The sequence below is a fragment of the Camelus bactrianus genome, chromosome 33 (genome assembly GCF_048773025.1).
Source record: "Camelus bactrianus isolate YW-2024 breed Bactrian camel chromosome 33, ASM4877302v1, whole genome shotgun sequence".
Lineage (NCBI taxonomy): Eukaryota > Metazoa > Chordata > Mammalia > Artiodactyla > Camelidae > Camelus > Camelus bactrianus.
The window spans coordinates 12,117,412-12,133,197 of NC_133571.1; the positions used below are offsets into that span (position 1 = coordinate 12,117,412).

The window sequence follows — 15,786 nt, forward strand, 5'->3', positions numbered from 1 at the left end:
AGAGAGTGACCGAGCATCACTTGGCTTTTGGCCAGAGTCAGTGTGGTTGTCTCTCCACTGGCTGTGACAGATCCAAGTTGGGACACTGCTGACTTAATTTTGCAAACTTACAAGTGAACTGGACACAAGGGCCAGCGCTGCTGCACAAACTGGCAAGAGGTATGTCTTGGTTGGGAATGTCTCCCCTTCTCAGGCATAGACAGAGAACGATGTAGGAATTGAACTCGAGAGAAACCACTTGGCTGGTTACCAGATATTTTTAGTAGCAGCATCCTTCAGTTTCTCTGCCTTGGCTTGACCTAACCATGGCGAGATGGATGCCTGGCAAGCCTTGGCGCTTGCTCAGAAAGCCACTCTCTGCAGCCGTGGATGGAGCCATAGGAATGACTGGTAAATGTGAGGACCCAGCAAACGGGGCATGTGTGCACGTGCAGACTGTTCTAACAGTGCTAAGGACCTGGGGCATTGTGTCTCCTGACAGACGCAATCTCGGGGAGAGACTCGGACCTTCAAGCTCTCTCAAACAAGATTTTCAGAAAAAAAAAAATCCATATTGAGGATATTGAATGAATGAGTAAATATCATTTATGAACTCCCAAAAAACCTAATTCTCAAAACATTTCAGGTCTCTAACACACTTTTAAGCAATTTCAAGCTAAGCCCTTTCAAATTGTTGAATGTAAACACTGAACGTTATTTAACTATTATGACGTCATAGATAAGTCAAACTACAATGGCGTCAAAGATAACTTTTCAGCTCATTAGTTACTGGTTTATTCAAAACACACACAGGTATGAGGGATTACCTCTGGCCACAAGGAGCTTGTGCCTAGTAGGGAAAAGGAGACATGTACCTAGATAATCTCAATTCAAGGTACCCTGGGATCAGCGCCACATGTAAATAGAGGGGTGTTTGCTTCTTGGTGGGCAATCAGAGGAAGCTTCATGGAGGAGTCACCCTGGAAAGGAACTTGAAGAACACGTACGGTTTTACTAAGTAGATTTGGATGGAAAGGGAAGGGAAGGAAAGGGGAAAGATTAAAAATTGGGTTAATGGAATAATAAGTGGACCAGTTTAACCTGAGCATGAAGTTTACTGGGGTGATGAGTTGGGAATAGGTTTGGGTATGTAAACTGGGACCAGACTGACTGTGCTGAGCTGTGAACATCAAGGTAAGGCTTAGGGGTTTATTGGGGATACAATGGGGAGCCACTGAAGGTTATTGAGCAGGGACAGGGAAGACAAATGATCGAATTAGTTTGTTCCCAGTCCCTGTGTTTTGAGAACATATGATCTTCTCTGGCAGACACTACATACAGCCTAGACTGAAGCCAAAAATGCTCTCCGAGGCAGCAGTGAACCTGGCTGTGCTTCCTACCTGCTTTCCGTGCCCAGAAAGCTCTTGAACGCCTCCCCTTTCTGGGCACGTGGCCGGGGTCAGCTTCCCTGAGCTGCTCTCTCTGACTCCTGCTTTACTGAACATACGGCATGGTTCTTAAATGAGACTCCAGATTCTTCTGCAGCTGAAACTCAGTAATGGCAAACCTCTCTATTCCCAGAAAAACGAGTTAATCAACAATGGCCTTAATTATAGATTTTTCAACTACAAAATTAGTTTCAAATGTTGGCCTTGGCTGCAGCTCGCCTTTAATAGAATCTAGCATGAGATGCTACTTGATTTAGCACAAAATTCTATTTTTAATTAGCCTGGGCTTTGACGTTGGGCCCGTCCGAATCAGAATCCTTGGTCTGCCGCTTACCAGCTCTGTGACCTTCGGCAAATCAGTTGCCATTTCTGAGCCTTGATACAGACATCTGCAAAATGTGGGCTGTGATGATTTTCCCACCCGGGTGTTAGGAGAATGAAATGAAACTAAACACAGGCGGAGTGCCCGACCAGGGGGCAGGGCTTGGAAGCACTCAGCAAGAGCTCTGCCCCTTGCTCCCTACCCCACTCCCTCTCCTTCTCCCGCCTTTGCTTCAGGCCAAGGCTGGACTTACCAGCATTTTGTGATGCTCTGCCAAGAGGGAGACAGTGCAGGATGGTGGAACCAGCATGGACCTTAGGTTAGGGCAGAACTGGGTTCAAACTCTAGGCGTTCTCACTGGTGGTATAACTTGAGCAAGACGTTTGTCATCTCCTCCTGTGAGAAATGACACCACGTCAGTTACTGGGACGATGCAGTGAGCGGGTACCTGCAACGCCCTTAGCGCTGTGCCTCTCACGTAGTCGGGCTCAACTCACGTTAGCACTAGAAACTTCCAGCAGCCAACCCCGGCGCATTTGGGGACCATTGGACTCAGCCCTCTCCCCTCTTAAATCCAATGTTCTTGGCTCTCCTTTCCTCTTCTTTTCCATCTCCTTACCTTCCATTTGCCCAGGAGGAGATGCACCATAAGGAGGAATCATAAGGACAGACAGACCTGCATGGGAGTCCTGGCTCCATCACTCAGGGGCTGAGTGACCTGAACCAGAGGGTTTCAGATTAAGGAGAAAATGCAGAGACAGCACCCAGAGCAGCGCCCTCATGCGGCAGCCTCTCCAGGGTAAGCCAGACTAACAGTCCATTTGTGTTTGACAGCACCCAGCTTCATCAGCTCTGCCATCATTGCCTCTTCCCGGTCATATTGGGCTCCTGTCCAAATTCACATTCACAAACCCACAGCAGTATTGATCCTCTGGTATGATTTTTGTTGTTTGCAACAACCAAAATCAGGGTCCCTGGAAAGCACGACTGAGCCGGGGCCTCAATTCTTAGGGGAAAATGGAGGGGTCAGCAGTCAGGACACAGGAAGGCCACTGAGCCCAGCAAAGGCGGCCAGGCAGGTGGTTTCCTAGTCCTTCTTTGTCCATTTTGTTTAAAGCAAATCTCACAGCCATCTCCCTCACTCCGTGAGAGCAATTGTTATTTCTGCTAACTTGCCCTGCAGACATTAATTAACTCTCCGCCATGCGTGGCCAGATCCTGCAGAAGTCAGTGCCTCCCCCATGAGACAGAAGGGGTCCTCAAACCACATGCATCATGGAGGGGTGGCTATCTGTCCTCTGTCCCTGCTGGCCCAGGAGTGCTGGGAACTTCAACCTCAGAAACTCGGCTTCTGAGAAGGGAATTACCCTGTCTGCCTAAAAACCAGAGGAATGCCCTTGCTACAAGAAGGATCTAAAGAATTAAAATAATCACTTCCATTTGTATTTGCTTTGCTGTTTTGCAACTCATTGGCCCCTACATCACCTCACCTCTTAGCATTGGAAAGACCTTAGAAAAAAAAGTCATCTGCCTTTTTCATTTCACCGTGAGGAAATGAGGTTGGAGAGGCTGTGAGACTTGCTCAAGGTCATCGGAACTGCATTTGGCTGAGCCCAAATGAGACCTTGGCCGCAGGGTCCCTTCCCCAGCACCCGACAGTAGGACACAGCCGCTACTCTGGAAGCAAGCTCGGGTGCGGAGTAGACACTACATCTGTCTGTTTTCCAGTGAGCATTTCTATGATATCGAGCACCTCCTGTGTGCCAAGCAGTGTGCTTGTCATTTTCATGTCTATTACTTCATGGGATTCTCTTGCTCAGTTTTGGACCCCTGCCAGCACTGGCACATAGTGGTTGCTCCACGAATGTGGGTTTTCTTCTTTGCCTTGTGAGCTGGGTTGTGGAGTAGAAAGACAGTGGGTTTGGAGTCAGTCTGGGTTTGAATCTCATCCCCACCCCTTGTCAGCTTTTTGGCCTTTACCTTTCTAAGCCTCAGTCTCCAGATCTCTAAAGTGGAGATAACAACTTATGGTGATAAGTTTTCAAGTCATTGCAGGTGAAGGACCTATTACTCACAGCTGGTGCTCAGTCAGTTACAGTCACCCCTGTCATGCAATGTGCTGTTACTGATATTGTTACCCGCCTTCCAGGAGCTGATCATCTCAGAAGATACATACGTGACCACATATACATAACACATATGTTACGTATATAACACACATAACCACAAAGCAAAGCAGAGAGGAGACCAGCCGTGGGCTATGGAAGTGAAAGGATGCCCTCATGTCTGGGGATGATGGAAGGCTTCCTAGAACAGGCACCACTGTGATTAAAGGAGTTGAACAAATTGGGCAGGTGAGGAGCAGTGATGCTGGGAAAAGAGCAAGGGTGAGGATGAGGACACAAGAGAATTCAGCAAGTGTTTAGGTCCAAGAGGGTAGGAATCTAGAACTAGAGGAAGACTGGAAGTTTAGGGGAGTGGTGGAGATAAATCTGGGAAATAAGTAGGGGTCAAATTGTGGAGGGTAAAGATCGGGGATCTTATTTTGCTAACAATGGGAAGTCAGAGAAACATTTTGAACAGGGTAATGGTATGAAAAGACCTAAGACTTAAAATGATTAATTGGACCAAATGTTCAGTGTCATTCGGAGGGCAGACATCAGTGAGTAGAAAATACCGCAAGAGACCAGAGCAAATGGAGGCCTGACAGAAAGAATAACATGGGGGAGGGAAGGAAGAAAGTGGATATAAGACAAAGATCAGAGGTAAAGTAAAGAGGACTGAGCCGCAGATTGGATGTGGATTGAGGGGGAGAGAGGAGTCAAAGATGGCGGGTGGGGGGTGGGGTGAGAAAGGGCGATGCCGTTAATCGCAGTGGGGAAGCAGCAAATGTTGATCAGAGACAAGGAGAAAGAACAGGAGGTCCCTTGGAAGGAGGGCTGGGGAGACCTGGCTATGCAGAAAGAGCTGGTGGAAAAAAAAAAAAAAAGACACTGAGGGTACAGGAAAGAGAGTAACTAAGAAATCAGACCCAGCACGAGGCCGGAAGCTTTACAGGGCCCCAGTCAGGACAAGACAAAGGAAGACACAAAAGAACCTTAAGGTGGAGAGGAGGGACATTGGATTTATTTGTCATACTCTCATTCATTCCATAACCATCCACTGAGGGCCTACTACGTGCCAGGCAGGAGGCTGACTGCTGCTAGCCTGCGTCAGACTTCCGGCACGTCGGAGGCACGGCCACCTGCTCGGGGAGAGGGGGTTAGGATCCTTGGGGATGTAACTAAAATGCCAATTCTTTGGCCCATCCCCAACAGATACCAAATGAGGATCACTCTCCAGGGGTCCCAAGACCACAGGTGGACTAACTGAATTAGAAGCTTGCAAGAGTTTTGGGGTCAGAGCAGAGATCCCAAATTTGTAGAGGACCCAGACTGCATCCTTCATAGGAGTGTGGAGGTGAGGCAGTAAGCGGGGCTCACCCATCATTGGGATGAATAAGGAAATAGCAGGGGAAGGCAAAGGGGTCGATTACAGGAATCACTAGGGAAACGCTGCAAATGGTCCAACCCTAATCTCCATTAGGCTTTGCACACCCCCAATTCTGACCCCGTCTTCCAACTTTCCCCACCATTAAAATCTCTTCTACAAACGTCAGAACCAGACTCCCTAAGGCTCCTAGGCTTCCTTCAGCTCTGATATTTAATTACCGTTACACTTAACACATATCCAACAATCAGATCTGTTCAAAGGAGGAGACAGTCCTCAAGACAATGCCTAATGTTTGTGATGAATGTCACAGTTTTTCAGAGCAATTTCATGCATGTTACTGTACACTGTATTACATCAGCGTTTCTCCAAGTGTGAGCCGTAGACCACCAGCATCAGCGTCACTGGGGAGCATCACTTGGGGACACTCAGATGTGTACGTCTCAGCACAGACCTATTGCATCAGTCGCCCGGAGAGCCAGGACCCTGGAAGCTGACATTTTAATATGCTCTGGGTTGATTCTGAAGACAACTATAAGTTGGCACTTTATAGTCTGATCTCATCTCTGTCCCTAATTCCTGGTACAGAGCTTCAAAAACCCTTGGAATTTCCTGATAGAAGTGACTTTTGTTATTCATAACAAGCCTCTGTTGACCTTCCCTGAGTTTGCAGTCATGGTGAGCCCTTAGATGGTTCCAAGGGAGAGGCTGGCCAGGCCAGAGTGACCAAGAACGGTACTTTCACTCCCACCCCCTACCCTCTGGGTTGGGAAGAGGGACTGGAGATCGAGTTCCACCACATAGCCACTGATTTAATCAACTGTGCCTGCAAGATAAAATTCATAGGAAAACTCAGGACACTGAAGTTCACTGGACTTTCCTGGTTGGTGAACATATTGACATGTTGGGAGGATAACTCAACCTGATTCCATAAAACGAGAGTATGGAAGCTGCGGCCACCCCCTACGCTGAGGCCGTTTGGCTGTTGCTGAGTTGTATCCGTTACAGCAAAACTGTAATTGTACGTATAGCACTTGCATGGAGTTCTAGCGAATTAACCAGCCTGAAGGGAGGTAGTGGGAACCCCTGAATTTGTAGCCAAGTCAGACAGAGTGCAGGTAGTATAGGGACCCAGCTTGGGGCTGGCATCTGAGGTAAGGACAGTCTTACTGGAGACCTTGGCCTTTCCCTCTGGGATCTTATGCTAACCCCAGGTAGTGCCACAATTGAATTGAATTGTAGACAGTCAGTTGGTGTCAGAGAGTCGTTGTCAGAGCCCAGGAACCATAGTCCTATGTAAGGCAAACCACAGTCTTGTAAGTTACACAATAATATCCCCATATTACAGATGGGGAGACTGAGACAGAGGGAGGGTAAGTGACTTATCCACAGGCAGTGAACCATTCTGGAGCAAACCAGGAATATGAAGTTAGGTCCTTGACCCCAGGTTACACCTCTTCTCTCTAAAGTACAGATGCCATATGGCCCACCATGGCCCCAAGTTGGTGGGAAAAAAATCACAAAACTTGGGGGCTGGAACCAGTCTTGGGTCGGGAGCGGGTCACCTTATTCAACCTATCAGGGCCAATTGCCCGGGAGGTAATGAAAAGGAGCTGAAGCTTTTGAAAGTTTAAATTCTACCTTTCTGACTGTGTGTGTCTTGTGTAATCCTCAAAGATTTGTAATTGTGACAGCCTCAGAAAATTACAGGTGACTTGAAGCAATTTAATGATAATAAAAATAAAATAAAAACAGTAAACAGCACTGCTGCTCCCTCTAATTTCCCAGCATCTTTATCATATAAATGCCTCCTATTCTTCTCCCCACAGACGATTAATGAATCCGCAATTGCCGCATTGGATGCTGCACTCACGTCTCCTTAATTCTCTTTCTGCTGCAGCTCCAGCACGGGGAAGCCCCTCCCAGCTCCAATGCCAGGGTGCTTGCAGGGCCAGCCAGACTTCAGAGGCGGCCCTGGGAGAGGCACCCGGGCCTCCTCCTCCGGGGACCAGTTTTTCCTCCTCCGATCCTCACCCCAGTGGTCCACAGCTGGCTTCTCCAGCCATGTTTCTCCAGGAGCCCTGCTGATCTGAGCAGCCACAAATTGACCTTCTCTCCGGGTGTCTCCTTGCCTCACTCCTGGTGTTAATATGCCCCTTAAAGAGCTGCAAACTCAACAAGTCTCTCTTATGCAGGTTAATTCAGAGGCAGCCAAGCTGTGATCAAATGACCTTTACTCACTTCCCTGCTAATTTTGATGGGCAGCTCCATTTCCCTTCCCGCTCCTGGTCCCCCCTTGCTCTAAATTGGAAATCTATCAATTTTCTAGGTAAATGGAAAACAAAGGCACACAGGCACAAGCAACGCACGCTCACCCACATACACACAAACACTAACATACGCTTGTTCAAACAGCGCCAGATTGGGCCTTTTTTTTTTTTTCCCTTTTAAATACTGAATTTCCAGATCATAGAAGAATGCTGCATCGCCGGATCCTGAGCTGACACCAAAAGAAAACAAAGGTTCCAAAAGAGAATGCCTTCTCCACAATTTTATTCTTGCTTCAACAACAACAGTTATAAATAGGGAGAAAATAACAATAAAATGTAACAGTTATCAAGTACTTCCTACTTGCCAATCACTTCCCAAAGATCATCTCATTTTATTTTCTCAATACCTCTATGAAATGAGAACAGTTATTACCCCCATTTTATAGAAAAAGAAACTGAGTCTTCAAGAGATTATGGAGAAAGCTTAAGGACACACATAAAACAGAAAGAGGCAGGGTGAGCATTTGAACCTAGATGGTCTGATTCCAAGGTCAAGTTCTTGCCAGATTATTAGCAGCTTGACCTGGGACCTATCACGCAATCACATTAAGCTTCAGTTTCCTCGTCTGCAACTTGAAGATAATATCAACTTCATCAGGCTCCTGGAGGATAAACTGAGTGTTGACCATCCTTTGAAAGCTGCAAATCACTGTCAGTTCACCATTATAATTATGATTATTTAATTCCTTGTACAAATATTTCCTGATCACCTACTATGTGCCAGGCCTGTTCTAGGCCTGGGGATACAGCAGCGATCAAAACAGAGGGTATCCCTGTCTCCAAGGAGCACGCATTCAATGAGAGAGACATTGACAAGAAACAAGTAAAATCCCAAGTTTATCAGACGAAGCTCAATGCTAGAGAGAAAATAAAGTGGGGAGGGAAGGATAGGGAGTGAGGGTGGGAGGGCTGCTCAGGGAAGACCACACAGAGAAGGTGGTGTTTAAATAAGGGTCTGAGGGAAAGAAGGGGAGCAAGCAGGGCAGTTATCTGGAGGAAGAGTGCTCTGAGTAGCGGGAACAACAAGTGCAAAGATCCTGAGGCAGCACCAGCAAGGAGGCCAGAGTGGGTGGAGCAGAGGGAGGGAGGGAGGGAGGAGGGGTTAGCAAGAGGTGAGCGCAGAGAGGAAAAGTGGGTGGGCCCTGCAAGGCCTTGCAGGTCATCGGTTTTTACTCTGCATGCCATGGCAGGGAGTGGGACAGAGGACATGGCGGGTTTTGAGCAGAGCAGTGATAATCTGCACATTTTTTAAGAGTCATTCTGGCTGCTACAGGAGGGCAGGAACAGCAGCAAGGGGATGAGTTAGGTGGCTGTTGCTGCTAATTCAGATGACAAAGGATAGTGGCTCGGGTCAGGGAGGTAGCAGTGGAGATGATGAGATGTACCTGGATTCTGAATATATTTTGAAGGTAGAACCAACCAGATATGCTGATGGATTGGAAGTCAGTGTAGAAGAAACCAAGGAGTCACTAATGGCACCTGAGTTTTTGACCTGAGCGGTAGGAAGAATGGAGCTGCCATTTACCAAAATGAGATAAAGTAGGAGAAACAGGTGATACGGATTGAATTGTGCCCTTTAGAAATGATACATTGAAGTTTTAACCCCCCAATACCTGAGAATGTGGCCTTATCTGGAAATAGGGTCTTTGGAGATGTAGTCAAGTTAAGGAGAGGTCATTGGGTGGGCTCTAAGCCAGTATGACTAGTGTCCTTAAAAAACAGGAAATTTGAACACAGATTCACACACCAGGGAAAACAGCATGTGAAGACTGGAGTTATGCTGCCACAAGTCAAAGAAGTACCAGGAGCTACGAGAGAGGCCTGGAACAGATTATTTCCTGGCACCTTCAGAGGCAGCAGGGCCCTACCAAGCAACCAGCACCTTGATGTGGACTTCTGACCTCCAGAACGGTGAGACTACACTTGGGAAGAATTACCAAAATCTGTGCAAATCACCTAGCTCTCAGGTGGTTGTTCAAAGATTTTAGCAAACCACCAATGTCAAATACTGATTAAAGAAAAACCACAACAATAATCATTTTATTATTATTTTGCCTAAGCTTGGCAAGCAAGCGATGGGGAGGATTCAGTGCGGCCACTTCACCATTCAGATCTCAGATGAGGTTGCTAACCTTTCATTAGCGATGGAGAACACCATTTCTATTGATTGGTGCCAAGGTCTCAATAAAACACGTGCATGCTCTCAGGTAGGACCCTCAGCCTAAGCCTTCCGAGATAAGATCAGACCTATTTAGAGCTCACTCCACACCAAAGCACACTCTTGACCCTGGAAAGACAAGATGATAGAGGCTTCTATTTACTCAGCAGCCCCTGACCGCCAGACCTGGTAATCTTCACTCAGTGCCTGTGAGCTCATCTAATCCTCAAGGTGACTGTGAGGAAGCGAGCTGGATTACCATATCTCATACAAGGAGTGAGAATTTCAAAGGAAATACTCATAAATTGCTTGTGACACCCTCCGCCACTCCTGCCCACTGTCACCAGCAGCCACAAGGGCCCCAAATGCAGTTGTGTAGGTCGTGCACTGCACAAATCCACAGCATACAACTGTATTCAATGTGGACTGTGCCACCTGCATTCATGCAGTGTGCAACCCATGTGCTCGACCTAGTGCCTCCACTCACTTGGTTCCAAAGTCCATTTCCTCACAAAGACATTACAGAGTCCAGTAATCAACATCTTTTAAGTCAGAGCTCCTTAAGGTCAGGGAAGATTTCTTCTTTGGATGTGCAGAGAGGAACACAATGCCTGGCACTTAGCAGGTACACAATAAATGGCTGTGAGATTAACGGCTGTCAAAGACAAACATGAATGTGCTCATCAGCTCCTGAATCACTGGGTCTCCAGAGGCTCCACCTGAAGCCTGAAAGAGGTAGTTTAAGACAAATGAAAGGAAGAACTACTACTTGGCACAGCTGGTTGTCATCTTATAAAACTCATTAACCCAAGAGGTGGTATAGGCAGCAAACACTAATGGACTCCAGGTGTGTCGAGGGAAGTTCAGGGCTTCAACAGCCATGGTGTCCTATAAACAAGAGTAACCAAGGAGGGGACTGACACTGAGCCCCCACTGTGTCCCAGGCACTGGGCTAGACTGAACATGGTATGTTGCTAATCTCTCCAGGTGTATTTCCTTCTATGTAAAATGGAACAAGTATTATCCACCTGTGGTGGGGGAGGGGTGATCATTAAATAAAATAACATATATATGTAAAATAGATAAACAACAAGTTCATACTGTAGAGCACAGGGAATTACATTCAATATCTTGTAGAAACCTATAATGCAAATGAAAAAGAATATGAAAAGGAATATATGTATGTATATGTATGACTGAAACATGCTGTACACTAGAAATTGATACAACCTTATAAACTGATTATACTTCAGTAAAAAAAAAATTCTGAAATTAAAAAAAATGTATATATACATATATAAGCCCTTAACACAGGCTTGCCACAGTGCTAATGCTTAACAAATGTTCACTATTATTTCTAGAAACAACAAGAATAACAAATGAAATTGTGTTGACATTTCACTAGTAGGAAAGAATTTCACAAAAACTTGCCTCCATACCAAGAAACCAGGTTCAATTACTTTCTTATATGGACCCTTCACTGATCAAGACTTAAAAAAAAAAACTAACCTTTAGCCTTCGGGATTTCACATAAGTAGAAGAACAATTTGATTCTTTTTCTCCATTGTGAATTTCCGCCAGGGCTGTCTTTAACTAAAGCAGCAACAAAATGACAAACTCCTGCTTCAGGCACCCCCCACCTCCCATCATTTCCACCAAGAGCTTTCAGGGGACCGACACCGTGTCGGGTACCAAATAAAAGATTCAAATGAGACTTCTGTTTTCCTGTGGAGATTTTTGTGCAGTTTGTGGATGTAGTATACAAGATGAAAATAGATTAATATTACTTGAAGCCAGATCACAAAGAAAATCACCCCAAATTTTCCAGCTTAGTCATGCTTAAAACCAACTTCCTTCCCTACAGATCTGAATGTAGCCCCTGGAGGCTGGTCTGATGTATTGTGTACCCCTTGAAGGCAATGATCATTCAGTTACACGTCATTTCTTCTCTGGCTCCATAAGCCCATCATAGTGCCTGGTACAAAGTAGATTTGCTGGCAGGAGCGGGGTGGGCAGGGAGAAAGGTGGATGGATGGATGATGAAAAGACGGATGGATGAAGCAGCATAGAATAATTGACCTTAGCATCAGCTCTTAAGTGATGCTGGGTTTCAAAATTAGCTCCACCATTTTTTGGTTGTGTGGCTTTGGGAAAAAAAAAAAAAAAAAAAAAAAAAAAAAAAAAAAAAAAAAATATATATATATATATATATATATATATATATATATATATATAATATTACCAGCTTTGGAGATTTGTTTTAAGTATTAAGTAAGAAAATACATATAAAGCACTTATTTATCCATCCACACATGTTTCTTGAGCTCCTGCTACGTGCCTAACACTGGTCCAAGCATGGAGACTACCTCGTTACCCGAACAGATAAAAATCCCTGCCTTCATAGAGTTTACATTCTAATTGGGAAATCAGGCAAAACATAATAAATTAGACAATTATTCAGTATTTAGAAGGTATGTGCTTTTAAGAGGAAAGAAGAACAGAGCAAGGGGGTGGGGAAGGGTTTGCAATTTAAATTAAAGTGATCAGGGTAGTCCTGACTGAAATGGAACCCTTTGAACAATGACTTCAAGGAGTGAGGGAGTAAGCCATGGGAATATATGGAGGAGAGCACCCCAGGCAGCAGAAACAGGCAGTGCAAAGGCCCTGGGGTGAGAGCATGCCTGGTACATTTGCAGTACAGACAAGGTTGGTATGGCTGGAGCAGAGAGAGGCGGGGAAAGAGTAGAAAGAGATGAGATGGAGAGAGGGTGGGAGGTCAGATTTCATAGGACCTTAGAGGCCTCTGGAAGGCTTTGGCTTTTTTTTTTTTTTTTTTTTTTTTTTTTTAGTGAAATGAGGATCCCACAGGAGCAGCAGAGGGACACAATCTGATTTTCCCTTTAACAGGATCATTTTAACTGTTGTGTGGAAGACCCAACACCTAATTGGGACACAATGGTAGCTATTACGAATGCTTGGCAGAAACAGTTACCTTCTTGCAGTCTTAGCAAAGCTGTTTGGATCTCTAATTATTTATACCATCTGTTTTCATAGACTGAAGCAAAGAGATGTGCAGAATTGAAAAAAAGGGGAGGAGGGATAGATTAGGAATTTGGGATTAATAGATGCACATTACTATATATAAAATAGATGAACAACAAGGACCTACAGAATAGCACAGGGAACTATATTCAATTTCTTGTAATGAGCTGTAATGGAAAAGAAACTGAATATATATACATGTATATGTATAATTGAATCGCTTTGCTGTACGCATGAAACCAACATCGTAAATCAACTGCACTTCAATGAAAAATAAGAAATAAAAACAGAAGGAGTTGGAAGCCAGCACTGCAACTCTCTATGACTCACTGTCAAAGTGCTCCCAGAGCCCAGGGCGAATGCGCATGTGTGTGGATGCAGAAATACTTTGAAACTGCTGCTATCCTTGTATATCTGCTAAAGGATGCTTCCTCCATAGCTGTCGGGTAGCTTGTTCTGGGCCAGAGAGATAACATATTCTCTCCAAAGCTGGTGGTGAGGACATTTATAAAGGTCTTCACGTGAGGCCTGGCCCCCACCCCTCCTCCTCCTGCTCCATCTCCTCCTTCTCTTCCTTCTTCTTCGTCATCATCATCTTCCTCATGTCCATTATCGTTATCTTCATCTGCATCCTCACATCACCATTCATCCACTGCTTACTCTGCCTGAGGCTGTGATAAGCACTTCACACGCATTACCTAACTTAACTGCCACTGTAACTACACGAGAGGTACTGCTGCTACCTCCATTAACCCAGGAAGAAACGGAGGTGAGGTCCCACAGCTGGCGCATGGCAGAGCAGACCAAGGACGCAGTCTGGCTCCGGAGCCAAGTCCACGGCACTGATGCTACCTGCCTACAACTGCTCTTGACAGGAGCCTGCGGTTCTTCTTTCAGCCTATTTGAAAATGTTGCTCACGTGCCCCTCAACACATAGAGAAGGGGGAATGGCAACGCAGAGAGGAAAGGACAAACAGCCAAGGAAAGTGTGCTTGGCTACAAGCCCGGCTGCGTCCTGATACTCATCCAGGTGTGAGCACGTGCAGAAAGGGAGGGAGCAGAGGTAGACTCTGGGTGTAGATACGGATCTGGCCGTGGACAAGGCTGACGCTGTCCTGGGAGCGGGTAGCAGAGGTGGTTAAGAACAACCAGCTCTGGAACCAGAGTGGTTCTACCCTTCACCAGCCCGGACATCTTCATCTGCTGGGAAAACTTCATCTCTCTCCACCTCTGTTTTCTCATCTGTAAAATGATAACAGTCCTGATAGGCTTGCTATGAGGATTAATTGTGCTAAGGCACAATGTGATAGAAAAAACCACTAAGCAATTCAAATTACAAAATATGTAGACATTGGCTAATTTCTGATATTCAGCCCAGACATGGCCATCTACTGGCCAGAGTCTTAAAAAGAATTTGAGCCATGGATCAAAAGGAAAGGAGCCCTTGGAAGCCTAGAGCCAACTTTTGAAATAAAAAGGCATGTCCATGTGAGGCATGTCCAGGATGCCCACATCCCCGGTTAGAGGCTTGCAAATCTCCTTCAGTGCAGGCAAGCCCAGGCTTCTGACCCCATGTGAGCTCCTCAAGGGAAAGGCTTTCAATGTCCTGGAATCGTATTGGGGAGGATTCACTCTGTCCAACAAGGTCTTTCCATCCAGAGGTGGCAGCTACCAAGCATTCAGTGCAGCGGGGTCTGCCTTAGAGCCAAGTGGCTACGAAGCATCCTGCAGTCATGGGATTTTTGTCTCCTTCACACTGAGCATGGGGGACCAGGGTAAACAGAGCAGCCCTTTTGGCAAAGAACCAGAATAGACATTTTGCCAAAGATATACAAATGGCCAGCAAGTATATTGAAAATGTGCTCAACATCACAAATCATCAGGAAAACCACAATGAGATATCACCTCACACCTGTAAGGGTGACTTTTATCAAAAAGACAAGAGATATCAAGTGTTGGCAAGGATGTGGAGAAAAGGGAACCCTTGTGCACTGTTGGGGGGACCACTATGGAAAACAGCGTGACAGTTCCTCAAAGAATAAAAAATTGAACTATATGATCCAGCAGCCCCACTCCTGGGGATATAGCTAAAGGAATTGAAATCAGTATCTCAAAGGAACATCTGCACACCCATGTTCACTGCAGCATTATTTACAATTGCCAAGATATGGAAACAACTTAAGTGTCTGTCAGTGGATGAATGGATAAAGAAGATGTGGCATATATGTATATATGTGTGTGTATACATATATATAGAGAATGGAATATTATTCAGCCACAAGAAAGAAAGAAATCCTGCCATTTGCAACAAAATGGATGGACCTTGAAGGTGTTAAGCAGTGAGATAAGTCAGATAGAGAAAGACAGATACTGTATAATAGCATTTATAGAAGGCATCTAAAAAACTGAACTTGTAAAACCAGGGAGTAGGATGGTGGTTACCAGATCCTGCAGGGTAGGGAAATGGGGGTGATGTTGTTCAAGTGTACAAACTTACAGCTGGTAGATACTTCAGTTCTGGGGCTCTAATGCACAACATAGTGATTACAGTCTACAGTACAGTATTATAAATTTAAAAGATGCTAAGAGACTAAGTCCTAACCATTCTTAATACAAAGAAGAAATGATGAATCTGTGGCTTGAGAATTAGCTAATGCTATGGGAGCGATCATACTGCAATGTACAAATGTATCAAATCAACACATTGTTCACCTTAAACTTACACAAATGTTACGTGTCAATTATATCTTAATTTTTTAAAAGGAGCCCTTTTAGGGTTGAAGAGGGCCACTGATCTCTGAAAGCAAGAGCCATGTCCATGGTGCTCGCTACTGGCTCCCCAACACCTCGCCTGGTGCCTAGCATGTGTAAGAGTGGGCATTTTCAATACTTATGGAAGAAGAGAATAAGAAATAATAGAAGGAAGGAGGAAAATTTGAGCTTTCTAATAAACAATACCTTTGGTTTTTCACCTGACCAAACAAATTTTCCAGTCCTGTGGGGAAGAGACACTGATTG

The 15,786-nt window shown here is 45.3% G+C and overlaps 1 long non-coding RNA gene across 4 annotated transcripts in view; it reads right to left on the bottom strand.

The window, feature by feature from the left end:
* LOC123616445 (uncharacterized) overlaps window positions 1–15,786 on the bottom strand; it is a 189,752-nt gene that overhangs the window by 85,080 nt on the left and 88,886 nt on the right. For all 4 annotated transcript variants that reach the window (XR_012503770.1, XR_012503769.1, XR_012503767.1 and 1 more), the window contains one exon: window positions 2,003–2,145. This is a non-coding gene — a long non-coding RNA (uncharacterized LOC123616445). The remainder of the gene's footprint in view (window positions 1–2,002; window positions 2,146–15,786) is intronic.